This window comes from Syngnathoides biaculeatus, chromosome 5 (genome assembly GCF_019802595.1).
Source record: "Syngnathoides biaculeatus isolate LvHL_M chromosome 5, ASM1980259v1, whole genome shotgun sequence".
Classification (NCBI taxonomy): domain Eukaryota; kingdom Metazoa; phylum Chordata; class Actinopteri; order Syngnathiformes; family Syngnathidae; genus Syngnathoides; species Syngnathoides biaculeatus.
The window spans coordinates 11,055,476-11,071,327 of NC_084644.1; the positions used below are offsets into that span (position 1 = coordinate 11,055,476).

The following is a 15,852-nucleotide window of genomic DNA, read 5'->3' on the forward strand; positions in this document are numbered from 1 at the left end:
GCGTAAAACTGTGCCAAACAAATGTGCGTTCATCTCAGATGACACGCTGTGGCGACCCCCTAACGGGACAACCCGAAAGGAAAAGAAGAGTAAAACTATATATAAAAATATATTATACCACTATCGCCATCGGTCTCCAACTTATCCCTCGTGAGAAACGGGGTTCGGTCCAATGTTCAAATGCCCTGAGTGAAAAAAACAATACAGAAGCTTTTAAGTGGATTAATAGAATTGCCTTAAGCGGCAAAAGATCCACCATCAGACCTCCCGATCATCGAAATCTTCCTGCCGGGATTGCTGAAACATCCAAACAGCTGCTAAGCTTCCGCTAATAAGCACATAAGAGGGTCTAATGGGATGGAATTGTTTTTAGTACAAGAAGCAGCGAATCGATCACAGTGACCGGACGTATAAGAGGTTCTTTACCTCCAGTCGGCTGACGAGGCGAGGTCACGTGACCGCAGTCCCTGACGCAAAACATCCGGATCCAATCGAGCAAATCTCTGCTCCAGTTCCTCTTTCTTTTTTTTTTTTTTTTTTTGCAGCGCTCCCCAAGTTGTGGTTTGGAAGCTTATTGTCAGGGATGTCGGGATGACACAGAGCGGGCCGTGATGGATGACGAGAGGGGGCGAATCCCGGTGGGTTCGAGTCGGCGAAGCGCTTCTTGGTTCCGCTACAAAGCGCAGACTCAAAATCAGCCCCATGTGCTCCGTTGTTGACTGGAAACTTAAGTCGCCGCTTCCAGAAGCTTCTCATCATTTGGAAGTTGATCTGGCGACGTCCCTCCCTCCCAATCAAACGTCTTAGCACGCCACCAATCTTTATACACATTATGCGCAATTGCCTTAACGGGTAGTACACTGCCAATCAAGTTTCCAGTGGTTAAGAAAACCGCAAAGTAAAGTAACATTAATATAAGGGCAAGTAGACCAAAGGAACCTGTTTTGATTCATGGTTTGTACTACAGTCTGCAGCCGCTGCTGTCAGCATGTTCTTACACTAGCGCGTAACGCTACACTGTGTATAATGCGAGCAGCCGGGCGCCAGATACTGTCATGTTTTGTTTTGCATTGTTGGGCAAAAGGGTTCGATAATTGCCAGCTGACGGGGGGGGAAAAAGGAAATGTTCCAAAGTGTGTTTTGTTCCCAGCTGAATATATCTGCTGGGATGGTTGTATTTAAAGTGGATTTTGTCACATTGAGGTTTTATGGTCCCTTTGTAGCGACTTCATAAAAATTCGACATACGGGCTCGTTGGTGTAAGCTTGGATTGCTGCGTTCATTTGGCCCGAATCGAAAATGTCGCCAGATCAGCTTTGGAGCTAATTCCATTCATACCGCTCAACTTTCTGTAGCCGCGCTTCTACCGGCTTCTTGTCAGAAAGCTTTCACCGGAAAACTCATTGAAAAGCACACGCGCATAGGCTCTCATGCAAGCCAATCAGAGGGAGCGTTGGAGGGTCCTGCCCTGCCCTGATTGGTTTAGAGACCAGGCTGGGGTCATGACTGCTTTCAGGTTGCCATAATAATTTTTTATCTTCTTTACATTTTTTTTTTACAGATTTTTCTTTTTCTTTGACATACCATTCAGAAACTTGTGTTGTTTTTGTTTAAGGGGTGTCCGCCCTTCAATGAGACACCCCAGCAGGTGGGTGTCGTCTTTTTTTCATGTTTTATTTTTTTTTAACCTGAAGTGCTGCGCTGTGGGCTCACGGCGAGCAGCTGGGGCTCCCTAATCCGAACAATAGTGCTCTTCCGGGGCCGTACTACTCGAAATTGGCTCCCGCTGAGGTCAGAACCTCTATCATCAGTGCATTTTGCCTGCGATCTAACAACTCGCTGCTTCTGATGCCGTTTTCCCCAAAAAGGTTAATGGAAGTTTGTCACCCGTTTTTTTTTAAGCTCTCCTATGGCAGCTCCTCGCATTTGTCAAATTTACCGCCACCAAAAGAAGGCAAACTACAGTAGAATGTCTGTTAATGAATTTGATGCAGAAGCTGCATGTTGCATGGGGAGGGAAAAAAAGCTACTGTGAACCCCCTCATATTTGTGGTTCGCTCTTTGCAAATAATTTTATTGGAATTTGTTATCTTAAAAATAAATACCGTAATTCTCGGCCTACAGAGCGCACCTGGTTGTAAGCCCCACCCAGTACATTTGTAAAGGAAATAGCATTTGGTACATACAACATTGAAACACGAGCTATTTACAACGAAAAACTGTACATAGAGAGTTTAACACTAGTGCTGCTGTGCTAACACTAGTGCTAGCGCCGCCGTGCTAAAAGGGCTTTTTTAAAAAAAAAAAAAAAAAAAAAAAAAAAAAAACATACTAGTAAAAATCACTGAGACACGGCGGTAACACGCTCGCGCCGCCACGCTAACAGGGCTGGTTTTAAAATAAATTAAAAAAAAACCTGGTAAAAATCACAGAGACACAGCAGTAACACACTAGCCCGGCGGTAACAATGCCGGACCGGTAAAAGTCACTTCCTCGGCATGTGTATTCGGTCTCACTATTACCTTTTCCGCTCGAGTGCCGCATTGCGGCCGTTAGGGAAAAAAAAAAAAGCACAAATTAGCCACATCACCACATAAACTGCAGGGTTGAAAGGGTGTGGAAAAAAATCGTGGCTTAGAGGCCAGAAATTATGGTAAATAAAATCTCCATGCTTTCGTTGTTCTCGGGCCTCGTCGTCTTGCGGTTAGTAAATCAGTCATTTCGGACCCCTTTTTAAATATCCACACTCTACTTATTCTCACGGATTCTTCTTCTTTGTGGCCATCCACATTTTCCTTGACAATTGTGACATTTTAATGGTTTAACAATAAGATACGGTACAGTATAATATATGTAGCGCCACAAGACCTGATAGAAGGTCACGTTTTATTCTGTCGTCGCTCACCGTTGTTCAGTTAGTTGGGGTGAAGGAAAGACACACCGACTGGAATTGTTTCGCAACTGTTCAATTGAGTCCTTTTTGTCCACAGTAGGCGTGAATTGCTGCTGCCGAATGATGCAACAATAACCGCATCTTTGTTTTGACACGTTAGACCAAAAAAAGTTCACAGACCTAAAGTTATTATTCCTCCACAGGACCCTTTGAGCTCTGCGTTGTGGACCCCCGCCCCCTCCCCACTGTGGCCAACTCTCGGGATGGATGAATGCTGAGCTGAGCTGAGCTGAGCTAAGGTACGCCTTGATTGCGCTTTAAAAGCGGATTGTGTGTAATTAGCGCCGGTGGAATGTCTGATTTGCTGAGCACGGCGTTGGTGCGCGGCACTGATTCTCTTTGTACCCGCTTGCGGAAATGCTTCAAAAAGAAAGCTCACGGTCCTTTGGCGACGCATGGTTACGGCATGTTGTCGAAATCTGACAAACAGCAGCTGGGGGGGAAAAAAGGAACAAAGAAGTCAGGGAGAGGTTGAGCATACCTTGTTTTATGCTTTTACATAAATGCACCTTTCTTCTTCTCGATTTGCATTGTACCCTACCAGAGGACCATACAGGACCCGGAAAGGAGAAAAACAATCATTATACTACCAGATTAAAGTCATTTTCATTTTTTTCTAGGAAAATGGTAATGTTCCAAAGATAATCTTGCAAAAATATATACATAGTATATAACAATGCAGTAGGCATAAGTGAGAAGCAGTCTGTTGACTAACGCATGTCATCAAGTCGTTCGCATCGTGAAATTATTGACTTCATCTGTATAGCGGCTGTTTTGGGTTTGCGAGAATGAAACGCACGCCGCGGAAAAACATGCTGAGTCAATAAGCAATCATGTCCGTAAAATGATGCTACACAAAAGGATTGAGAGGGGAATTTTTTTTTTTTTTTTATACGGTTCATGTACAGATGGGTTTTTTTAATGTGATAATTAAGAGAGTCATAGCTTCTTCTGCCTGATTGGATGGATGATACATTTGTGCACAAGTTATAAAAGTACTTGTTAAAATACGTTTTATTTACCTCTCCAAATCTAGGTTTTAGAGTACAAGTACAACCCAGTATTTTTTCTTCTCCCGCCACTTGATCATAAAAGAATCTCATTTCTTTATTATTTCGCTTTGGTGAGGGGATGTGCCTATCCTCCTTCATTTTGCCAATAATGTAAAGCAGTCACTCATTTGACAAGCACGAAAAATCACGCGCGTGAAATTTATGAGTAGAAAAAATAGATATTGAATGACATCTCTTATTTTGTGTAGTCTTGACATTAATTTACGTGTTTATTTCATAAACATTGTTAACAAAACAAGCCTGCTCCTAAACAATCAGTCTTCGCCCAGAAACAGGAAATCCAAGTTAACCGTACTCGGCATGTCCAAAAGGGATGCCAAAGGCGCATGTTCAGAGCTGCTTCACATACTGCGAGCGCATTTACGGTGAAAGTCATCAACATAATGAGCCATGTCAAATGGAAATTCAGTTACACCAGGGGTGCTCAATGCATCGATCGCGAGGCAGTTTTTGGTTGATCGTGTGACGGTGTGACCATCCCCCCCCAACCTCCCCAAAAAAGATGTTCGATTATCATCTACCTCGTCGCTTGATTCAGGTGTGGCCAATAGATGGAGTGCATGTAAATAAAGGCGCGTTCCAGCAACCCGGCCTCCTATTTACGGCAGTCGCAGTGTTGCGCGCGTGCACCCTCCACTCACCCACTCGCCAGCCCCACTAACTAAAAATAAGTATGAGATTGTGATTTGATTTTAAAACTTCTAACGGTTATTTTCCCCCGTGGTATGCCTGTACCCGTAAATTACGCTGGCTTATAACAATACATCACGATTGCCAACAGGAATGTTTGTTCCAATGTATCGCTAGCTTGTTGCCACTAACGCTGATTATGTTGAACTAAACTTTCAGCATTTTCAAAACATTGTGAGTATAGACCGTCCGTGTTTATTCCTTGATAGGCCAGCGCATTTAACTTCAGATGTAGTTGGTCAGATCAAGAATTTTTATTGATGAAAAATTTTAAATACCGTTTTACATCATTTTCTACTAATATCAGTTGAAAATGGAAATGATCATTTCTGATTTAGATTTTTTTTTTTTCCATTTTAGTTGTTTATTTTATTTTTAATTTACAGTTATTTTATATTAATCCAGTAAGTTATTTTGAGGTTTTGGGATTCCATCCCTAATCACACCCGCAACTTTATATCTGCGGGCATGACTGACCACACCCGTACATTTTTCAAATGTGAGTGACTGATCTGAGGGTTCTGCGTTAGCAGCTATTAGCATCATTAGCATCTCTTGCCTTACCATTTTGCTAACACTTCCACACCCTTCTGTACATGAATTAAGTTACCATCAGTGAGTCGCCCCCTCTTCCCTCAATATTGAACATTCCTATTATGTAGTTACACCTAAATGTGAATAAAAAGTTTAATTTGTGTGTCATGAGATACTATGCAGTTCATTTTTTTTTCACATTTACGTTGGGGGTAGCTGTGGAATATAAATATTGAGTAAAGAAAGTCGCGAGGAACTGAATTTGTGCACGCACAGCGCATTATCGGTTTGGTTTGGCGGCGTTAAGCGAAGTAATTAAGACTATGAATTGCATTATTGGCTTAAGTAGCCGATCAGCGGTCAGTCACTGACTCGCGTCGCAAGATATCACAGAATAAACTGTCATTAAGTTTCAGTTTTAATTTGGGCTGGATTTAAAAATTTTTTTTTTTTTTTGTAACACGAATTGTCAGCGGTGCATAATGGCACACCCACGTAGCTTAGAGGGAATGCTGCTGCTAAGACATTTTTTTCGAACAGGGTCCATAGTTGTTCTATTCCTCCACTAAATTGTCTATCTCGTGAAGACAAAGAGCACACTAGTGCACGGACCTGAAGCAACACGTGATTTGGAATAAATGCACACAGGGCTTAGCGTAGCGCGAGGGTCTCGCTTGATGATCGCAACCAGTCCTCACGGCAGGTCAGCACGCGCCAATGACTGGTCGCCCCGTGGGATGATGGCTAGCCAGATGGCGGGCCGCATGCCGCCTGCTGTGACCTTCATCGCCGCCTCGCTGTAACGACTCACTCACTTACTCACAGCGCACCCAAAGAAGACATCGAGGTAGTAACAACAAGCGGAAACATCACTTTATTAAATGAAGCACTTCAAAAGCTTCTGTCTTGACAACAGTTTCTGCGGCTTTCGGGAAATCAAATTCAAGACGTATTTACACGTAGCACATTCACTGCCATTGACGGATTTAGAAGTCAAATATCTGTTAGCTGGGAGGGCTGCGAGCGTTTTAACGGGAAAACATTTTTTTTTTCTTTTTTTTTTAGTTCAAGCCAAAGACCTTTTCAATTTCAAAGTATTGGTTTGTTGGTATTAAGGTCCCAAGGAACTGTGTTAAAATGAGGAGAGGGCATTGAATAGCCCTTATAATAAAGCAGTGCCTTGGTTAGCGCTAGATTAAAAATTATAAGTGATTGCGATAACACCTGTGCATATATTACTTATTAATTGCGATAAGGTGGCACGTGGTTGACTGGTTTGCACATCTCACAGTTCTGAAGACCGGTGTTCAAATCCCACTCCCGCCTGTGTGGACTTTGCATGTTCTCCCCTGCGCGGGTTTTCTCCGAATGCTCCGGTTTCCTCTAAAATCCCCCAAAGCGTGTAAAATTAAATTGCCTGTAGGTGTGACTATGAATGCAAATTGTTTGTTATTCATATCTGCCCCGTGATTGGCCGGCGACCTGAAGATTGCTGGCATAGGCTCCAACATGCCAGCGATCTTTGTGAGGATAAGCAGTACAGAAAATGGATGGGTCGTGCAATGACACAAATGGCATATGTGAAAGGGAATTTCTGCTGCAGAACATCAATTTTGGTAGCGCTTATTATACTGTAGAAATTCATGTTTAAAACGATCCAGTTAGTCGGCCACCCGCTAAAATGAAACGATCAATAAATAATCAAAAGACTCCACGCAGCCCGCTCAAAGATTTTGCTCCCCCAATGTAGCGAGTGGAAAGCGCATCAGATATGTGTCCAATCAAATCTGCTTTAACAGAATATCAGCAGCATTGTCAAATGACATATTTTGTAAGGCTACTTCAAATCAAATTTTAAATTTAACACCTCTTATCCAAAAAGTGATTTTTTTTTTTATTTATTGTATTTGTACATTTTTCCATACTTGACTATTTAAATGACTTGCCATATGGCTTAGACACAATTGTATTTAAAAAATCGAAAAATGTATGAAATGCAAAAATAATACTTTCATTACTTACTTATATGACTTTCTGAGACAATAATGAACTTTTCTAATTAATATTCTAATAATAATCATAATTGAATAAATTATCATTCATTTAAAAAGTACATTGTTTAATTAGCAGTTTAGTAATAAATTCATTAGTCTTAAACGTGAAGTGCTGTCAATTGATTTTAATCCAATTAATGACCCTTTTGCATGTTGATCACGTTTCAGAACCAGCACCAAAAGTGCCGCACTTTTCTTTTAGGTTCAGGTGTCAAACTCAAGGCCCGGGGGCCAGATCCGACCCGCCGCATGATTTTATGTGACCCGTGAAGGCGAATCATGTATGTCGACTTCCATGATTTTTGTGATAATCTGTAACAAAATTTCAAATTGTGATGTGATATAAATGATAAAGTTGAGATATTGCATGCATTTTTTTGTTACCAAACATGAACAATACCCAAAAAACACATTACACTTTATTTTTGATTCCAAAACTAGTTCATAAATTATGAAGACGAGAGATTTTCATGGATTCACAATCATAACGGATCGTAACAACATTGTGGCGTGTGGCAAAAATGTTTGATACCCCTGTTTTAGATATTTTAACATTGACTTCAATCAAGAGTTCAGCGATGCTCTATATGCAAATTATCTTTCTATTTTTATTTTTTCCCCTGTTTTCACAAAGCGCACCGTTTAGAGTTAACGCACCTATCTTTGCACTGCCGTAAACTTTGACCTGACCGGTGACCTTAGCAACCCGCGCTCCATTTCTGCGGTCAAGGTAAAAGAGTGTGCGGTCAAAATCAATTGTAATTAATTGGCGTTAATACCCCAATATATTTGGGGGTGATTGATCAAAAGTTACTTTGACAGCCCTATTTGTGACTTATTTTTTTTTTTTTTAATGGGTTGATTTAAAGATTGTCACCATCTGTAGTGGAGGCCCTTATTTTCATAATTCAATAGGCTTGGCGAACACCCTGCCCAAAGATGACTTACTTTTGATTGACACTGTCAGACAGCTCTTAATTAATCAATTAATTATTGTGGCTCTAGTGACAGTGATGTGGGTGAGACGACGATGATGATGATGATAAAACCTGGGACGTGGACAGCTGGGAGGAGCAGGTGGTGGTGGTGTGGGGGGGGAGGCCTTGTGACAGAGGAGAAGGTGTCAAGCGTATAATTGGCGTGAGGCGTATAACGGCAGGCAGCCTTATCTTTAAAAAAAAAAAAAAAAATGGCTGCTGTGCTTCCACGTGAGCCTCATGACTCCTCAGATGTCATCCTCCCCCCCTCAAGGTTTGGACTTCAGCCACTCACGCTTCTCACAGCTTTAACATGCACTAACTTGCAAAAGATTTGGGTGAATTCTTTGGATGAAGTGAAAAATATACACATGAACTCAGTTTTACCTTCTTGAAACTTTTAATGCAAAAAAAAAGATACTTTTATCTCTTTGCATTTCCATATACAGTATACGTTGCATGTAATTATGGAGTTTGCAAAGTGTTATTCAGCAGTTTGAGTGAAAATGCAGTCAAATCTACGTGGGTGCTCACCTGATTGGAGGTGGGGGGGTTGGTTGAATTAGCAAGTGGAGAGCATTTCCTGCTCTTGATGGAGGCCGTCTCCTCACTTTTCCTTTCGGCTTGTCCCGTTTGGGGTCGCCACAGCGTATCATTTTTTTCCATCTTAGCCTATCTTGTGCATCTTCCTTTCTAACACCCACAGTCTTCATGTCCCCCCTCACCACATCCGTCAACCTTTTCTTTGGTCTTCCTCTCGCTCTTTTGCCTGGAAGCTCCATCCTCAGCACCCTTCTACAAATACACTCACTCTCTCGCCTCTGAATTTGTCCAAACCATCGAAGTCTGCTCTCTCTCACCTTGTCTCCAAAACATCCAACGTCGGCTCTCCGTCTAATCAGCTCATTTCTAATCCCATCCAACCTGTTCACTCCAAGCGAGAACCTCAACATCTTCATTTCTGCCACCTCCATTTCTGCTTCCTTGTTGTCTCTTCAGTGCCACCATCTCTAATCCTTACACTGTTTCACAAACTTTGCCCTTCATCCTAGCGGAGACTCTTCTGTCACATAAAACACCAGACACCTTCCGCCAACTGTTCCACCCCCCCCGCTTGGACCACTTTCTTCACTTCTTTACCAGACTCACCATTGCTCTGTATTGTTGACCCCAAGCATTTGACGTCATCCACCCTCGCTATCTCTTCTCCCTGGAGCGTCACTCTTCTTCCACCGCCCCTCACATTCACGCACATATCCTCCTCAAGTCTCCAGTGACACCCCAAAAAGTGGCTACTTGCTAAATTGGCAACAGAGAGAAGCTCTTATGCAGCAAGCACCGACGCCCTAGTAAATCACCGAGGTACTCAAAGTGCTTTAAAACGGTTTCTTCATTCACCTCCTGATGACCCATCATCAGGACCAACTGAGGTTCAGTATCCTTCCTCAGGGACACGTGGACATGGTTGCTGGGGCCGAGGATCGTACACGCAACCTTTTGGCTTGGGAGGTGACCATTTTGCCACCTGTTGGTTCAGATTAGATTTATTCAAGAAACAGACAGCATGAGTGGAATCGTTGTCAAGGGAGTCACGGAGTCAGTGGCGCTGAGCATTTGTCAAAGCCGGGGTGCACCTTTTGCAGATGTAGTGACTGAGCCACTTGTTGCAAGGTTTTGACCCTGGATATATGCTTCGAAGACTCAAATACTTTGCCAAAATAGCCTTGTTGTGAGTTGCACAGGTGAGGCTTTTCCCAGATGGAGCAGAGAGACCTAAAAGCAAACCTTTTCTGGGCCGGTCAGTTGAGTCAGATCTCATAACTCTCCAAATAAACTTCACATTTCTGTCCTGTTTTTCTACTCTAATTTAATTTGATAATACACACAAACTACTCAGGATGTGTACCAGCCCGTCTCAACCAGCTGTTCATTGTAGTGAAACTTTATTTGACGGACAGGAGTGAGTTTTTAAACATAGAATTTGCAAATACATGAAACAGGTTCTCATGGTATTTGTTCATAGCACATTGGCATGAATCACATTATGAGTCAATAATGTATTTTAAAAATAAACAACTCATTTTGACCTACAGATAGGTGCGTGTCATCATATGTGAAATGTTGAATTTACAGAAAAATAAATCTGACCCTCCGGATCTGAATGATGAAGCTTCCTGTGGAGTATGTCATGTGAAATACTGTATTCCTAATTTTTCAGTGGCAGTTGTTTAGGATAACCAGACTTAAAAATTCAGGGACATAACAAAAGTTGGAATGTAAACTATTTTATTTTTGAAAGGGGGGGGGGGGAGTATATCCGAAATTAAGATTAACGCAAGTGTAAAAATAAGATCTAAAGGATTTCAGGGACAAGCAACAAATGCTTCTCACTGAAAATGATTTTTCCAGTGTTCAAGGGAGTTTGAATTAATCTTTGCCTAATACAAAAATGTTAATTTTTATATAACAGAAAATAATTAATTTGGTGGAATGAAAGGGAAAAAAATCTATTAAAATAGCATTTCTGTGGAAGACATTCCGATAAGAATAATGTGCACAGGACCCTTTTGCTTAAAGTAAACTCGAATTGAAATGGCACTTTTAATTTTTTTCAACTGGTGGCACGACCGGTTACAGCATTAGCCTCACAGTTCTGAGGACCGGGTTCGAGTCCTGGCCCCGCCTGTGTGGAGTTCGCATGTTCTCCCCATGGTTGCGTTGTTTTTCCTCCCACTTGCAGCATTAATTGGACACTCTAAATTGCCCATAGGTGTGGTTGTGAGTGCAACTGTTTGTCTCCATGGCAACCAGTTCAGGGTGTACCCCACCTCCACCCCAATGAGAGACAGCTGGGATTGGCTGCAGCACTCCAGCGACCTCTGTGAGGATAAGTGTCTGAGCATTTTTTTTTAAACTGACTTTTATGACTGAGATATATTTATAAATGAGTATATATTTTTAAAAAACAGTTTTGTTTGGTCCATAAATTTATACACAGTCACTGCCATATTTAGCATGTGCAAATAATTCTAATTTGCTGCTCTCTGCGGAGCCCAACGAGCCACTTGCGAACAACTTATCAGCAAGAAAGTTAAATGTCAAACTGCAGTTTTTTTTTTTTTTTTTTTTTTTGCAATGCAATTTCCAATCAGGATTGGGGGGGCAAGCATTCAAAGCTTTCCCAAAATATCAGACTGAGGAAACGTTTGGAGGATGTGGCCGGAATAGCCGCCGGAAGAACCGCCGAGAGATATGCGGGGTTGTTCCAAGCCTTTGATCACCCCCGGCTCATGGGAGAGCTCACCGGAGTATCTAGGTATAAACGACGGCTCAAATCCGATGCAGTGCCGACTATTTTTCCTCGCAAGGAGCCCGAACGGCTGCATGTGACTTGCGAAAGCCGAGCGGAAAGACCCGCAAGAGGGGGCGGTGCTGACCTCGTAGTTTCAGGAGCCCACTTTAGGAGCAGAAGTTGTTAGTTTTTAGTGAACCTACCATGGATGTTTTGGGATGTGGGAGGAAAATGGAGTAAACTGAGACAACTCGCGCCGCCACGGAAGAACATGCAAACGCCAAACAAGTGAGGCAGGATTTGAACCCTGGTCCTCAAACCTGTGAGGCAGATGTGCTCACCCAGGGGTGCCCAGACTTTTTTACCCCAAGATCTACTTTTCAAGTTGCCAGCCTCTCGCGACCAACTGACGACAGGGACGGAGTGGGGCTGGGGTGGATCGGGGTGAGGATGATGCTCCCAAACCGTTTTAAGGTTAATGTTATGTCGCCTCCTATATTTAAAATACAGAATTAGCTTTTTGTGCACTGTATTGTCTGCGCCTTCATCCTGGATCGGGCTGTGCCAAAGTGGAATTTTAAAATGACACACCATCTTTGGCTTAAGGACCAGACCTTTCCCACTCAGAAAAGAGAAAATCTCATCCAGTTTAACCACTTTTTCTACGATTATTCACATTCTCTGACAGTCATTACATCTTAAAACAAAAGCATTTCTTTTTTTAACTTTCTCCATTAATATTGAAGGAAATCATAAGCAGCATGTCTAGCTCGTCTTTGCTGTACATTGCCCAGAATGTGTTGCTAACTAGCGCAGCGGTGGTGGACGCCGTCATTATAAAACACATTGATGGGCTGCGTAAGTACTGTAACATTTGTGATCATGAGTGTACATCTTTGGGGGGGCGGGTGTAAGGTAAACTAGGAAAAAGAAAGTGTGGTGAAGCAGTGGTCGTCGTGAGACAAAGTTCCGTGTGCTGCCTAAAGGAAACCAGTGGCTTCTTTTCATTTATTTACCGTACATATGTGATTTGTGTCATTGGATGTAACAACCAGTCATGCCTCACTCATTGAATCACATTGCAAAATGCTACAAAATGAGTAGCTGTATGTTATACTTTCCATTTGGATTGGATTATTTTCTTTTTATGCGCATAACGCAGAATATCTGCGAAGACTGCATAAGCGGTGCACAATTGCACACGCATGCAGTTTAGAGGGAACATTGGCTGACGTCTTTTTTTTTTTTTTTTTTTTTTTTTTTCCGATTGTAATCGACGAATGTGGGACCCCTGTGCTAACCGGTCGCCCACCGTGCTGCCCTATGGGAAGCATCTAGCTACAAATACACCACTAAAAATGAGCAACTCGAGTTTCTTACCACCTGCCGTCTTCATCCTCATTTCTTTTTTTCTTCCTCTCTCTCTCTCTTTATTTTCCTAATCACACGCTGGCTCGAACTGAAATGGCTGAACGGCGTTCGCCGCTGCCAGTGGCGGCTACTGCGCCTTCTGCTAAAGATGACTCCGGGCGTCGGGCGCATCCCCAATTGACGTCACTACCTAGAATGCACGGCGACTAGAAAGAATGGTGGCGTATGTTGAAATTATGTTTTGTAAAAATATATCAATCTGAAAGGGATTATCAAGAGTTGTATCTTTGTTACTGAAGTCGAAATACATCATCTATACCAAACATTATTGAAAAAGATTTTAAACTATTCTGCAGTCACACGCAAAAAAAGTGTTGTATTTTGTCAAAAGATGTCTTCCTTTGCCTATTTTTTTTTCTTTTTCCTTTGTCATCAACAAGGTGCAGTAAATCTTCTGTGGTGCAGTGATTGGGGGCAGGGGGAGGAGGCGGTGGGGGTAAGCATGAGTGAGTGTTCTTGTTAATCCCCCGCACTCGTGACCGCAACACGACTGCTGACGCATTAAAAAACGCGGAAACGGCGGCGCCGCCGCCACCGCCGCAGTCCTCTAGAGGGTGCCTGGCAAATCCCGCGCTGGTAACGGCGGCGAGATTGTGGCGCGCTCAAATCTCCTCGCCGGGACCACTTCAAAGTGACGCCAAGGACGCGTCTTTGTGAGCTGCATGCTAATGAAGCCTGGAAACGCCACTCTGCTGTTCACCTCTGTCCTCCTTCTCTTCCTTTTCTTTTGCGAGGTGACATTTTTGAGAGCTTTTGTGCTCCCTTACCGACTGCGGAGGTTCTGAGTTGGCTGCCCCGTTCCTCTCGAAATCATTTAACGAACACTTTCGCTCTCTTTTGAAATATCACACCATCTGCAAAGATATTTTTGAGACATTCAGGGTGTGCCAAAAGTAGGTCGACTGCTCAGTTTTTAAATTGAGTTATTTCAAGGATGAGACGAAGGAAACAAGTGGATGAGGAAAATAAGGAGGGATGGCGGAAGATGGCGAGGGAAGGAAACGATGTATGAAAGGGAAATAAGTGACCAAGGATGGAAGGAAGGACAGAATTTAAGGGAAATGCGGATGGATGGATGGATGGATGGATGGAAGGAAGAGAGCAAAGGAAAAGAATGGAAACAAGGGCGTAAGGAAAGGATCAAGGAAAGATGGGAGGGTGACGGAAATGTACTGTATGAAAGGATGAAGGAGGGGAAAAAAGAAAGAGATCATTCTATGGGATACCAACTGAAAAGACCAAAAAATATCGATGGATTTCTGCAATTAAAATGATGGATGGTGCCCAACCAAAATACACACACATCTGTGTAGCGATCGCTTAATTTCACGTAGGAATTATTCTTTTCAATCTCAAATTACAAAAAAGTATTTATAATGGCAAGTTGAGAATAATGCCTGTTACAAAAAAATGTCTGTCGCTGAGGTTTACAGAGGTTAAGTGTGACCGCAATCGCTTCTGTGTATGTTCCGTGGAGACGACTGTCCTTTTTTTTTTTTTTTTTTTCTCAATAATAGTTTATGAATGCGAGTTTGTGTAAAACCAGGGGTCATTTATTAAACAATAACATTTGTATTGAATACTAGATGAAAAGATCAATGGATTCTGGCAAAGGTGTGGCCGAACACGCCTTCGCGTTCACAAGTCGTCAAAACCGTCACTATGTGGGATTTATTCCTGATGAGAACAGATCCAGCAACGAAGTATTCGTATGCGTCCGGACTTTTCTACGCTTTCAAACTTTTCCGTGTAAATCTCGACGACTTAGTCACCAGATCCATGTGTAGATCCAGTTGTCCAAGACAAGCGGAAGCGAATTAATGGTCCACTTTCTTATCGGTGAAAACATTGGCATTAAATACGAGACCTTTATGCCTAGTCTATCTAATTTTTCCACGTACCTTCATTTATTTTCACCTTCTAAATGTCTTACGCAAGGGTGTCCAACTCATTTCTCTCGTGGGCCACAATGTGGTTCCGGTTTCCCACAGAGGGCCGTTATGACTGTGAAACAATGCAAATATTTAATCATTCAATCATTGTATTTACATCATCAATTTATGATCTACTTTTGGAATCAGAAATCAAGGGTAATGTGTTTTTCAACTATTCATGTTTGGTAACACAAAAATGCTTGTAATATCTCAACTTTATCATTTATGATGCATGACACTTTGAATTTTTTTCAAGAATAATTGAATTGACACTCTAGATTTGGCTTCGTGGGCCACATAAAATCATGTGGCGGGCCAGATTTGGCCCGCAGGCCTCGCGTTTGACACATGTGGTCTAACGGTATCGGACAAGACTCTGGGTGCCGTGCTATAATGCGTATTTCCGTGTCGCTTCCAACCGACTTAGCATTGACCTGCAATATGGCGACGGAAACAAAAGTCACGTGATTTTATGATCTATGTGCACGAGGTCAGTAATGGATATTGGACAAAACTCACCGTCATGACTGATCGATGTGTCCAAAAATAGTTTCAATTTGTCACTTGAAATGCTGTTGACAACGTCTTACTTTTTTTTTTTTTTGGGGGGGGGCAAGCCGTTCACCTTTGGCACAAATTTGGAACGAGGAAGCGTGTGAATTCCCCGCGGCTCTTGAAAGCAATTCTCCAACAATGAGTACTGCACATCAACAATGTCACCACGAGTGTGGTAACCTCGGCTAAAAATGGCAAACGTTCAGTTTCGTGACTCCTATTTAACTTTCACAACTGACAAATGTTGAATGGAGCACCAGCTGTGTGGCCAACCTGTGCTTAAGGCAAGATTATGTCATCGAGCAGCTGTCTCTTTGCGTTCATTAGCGCCGCCGCTAACTCAAGACGCTCCGATGCTA

The 15,852-nt window shown here is 42.5% G+C and overlaps 1 protein-coding gene across 9 annotated transcripts in view; it reads left to right on the plus strand.

Moving 5' to 3' along the window:
• Positions 1-15,852, plus strand: part of sema6e (sema domain, transmembrane domain (TM), and cytoplasmic domain, (semaphorin) 6E) — a 157,027-nt gene that overhangs the window by 22,910 nt on the left and 118,265 nt on the right. For all 9 annotated transcript variants that reach the window (XM_061819477.1, XM_061819473.1, XM_061819474.1 and 6 more), the window contains exon 2: positions 3,097-3,192. The gene's annotated coding sequence lies outside the window, so the exon portion shown is untranslated. The remainder of the gene's footprint in view (positions 1-3,096; positions 3,193-15,852) is intronic.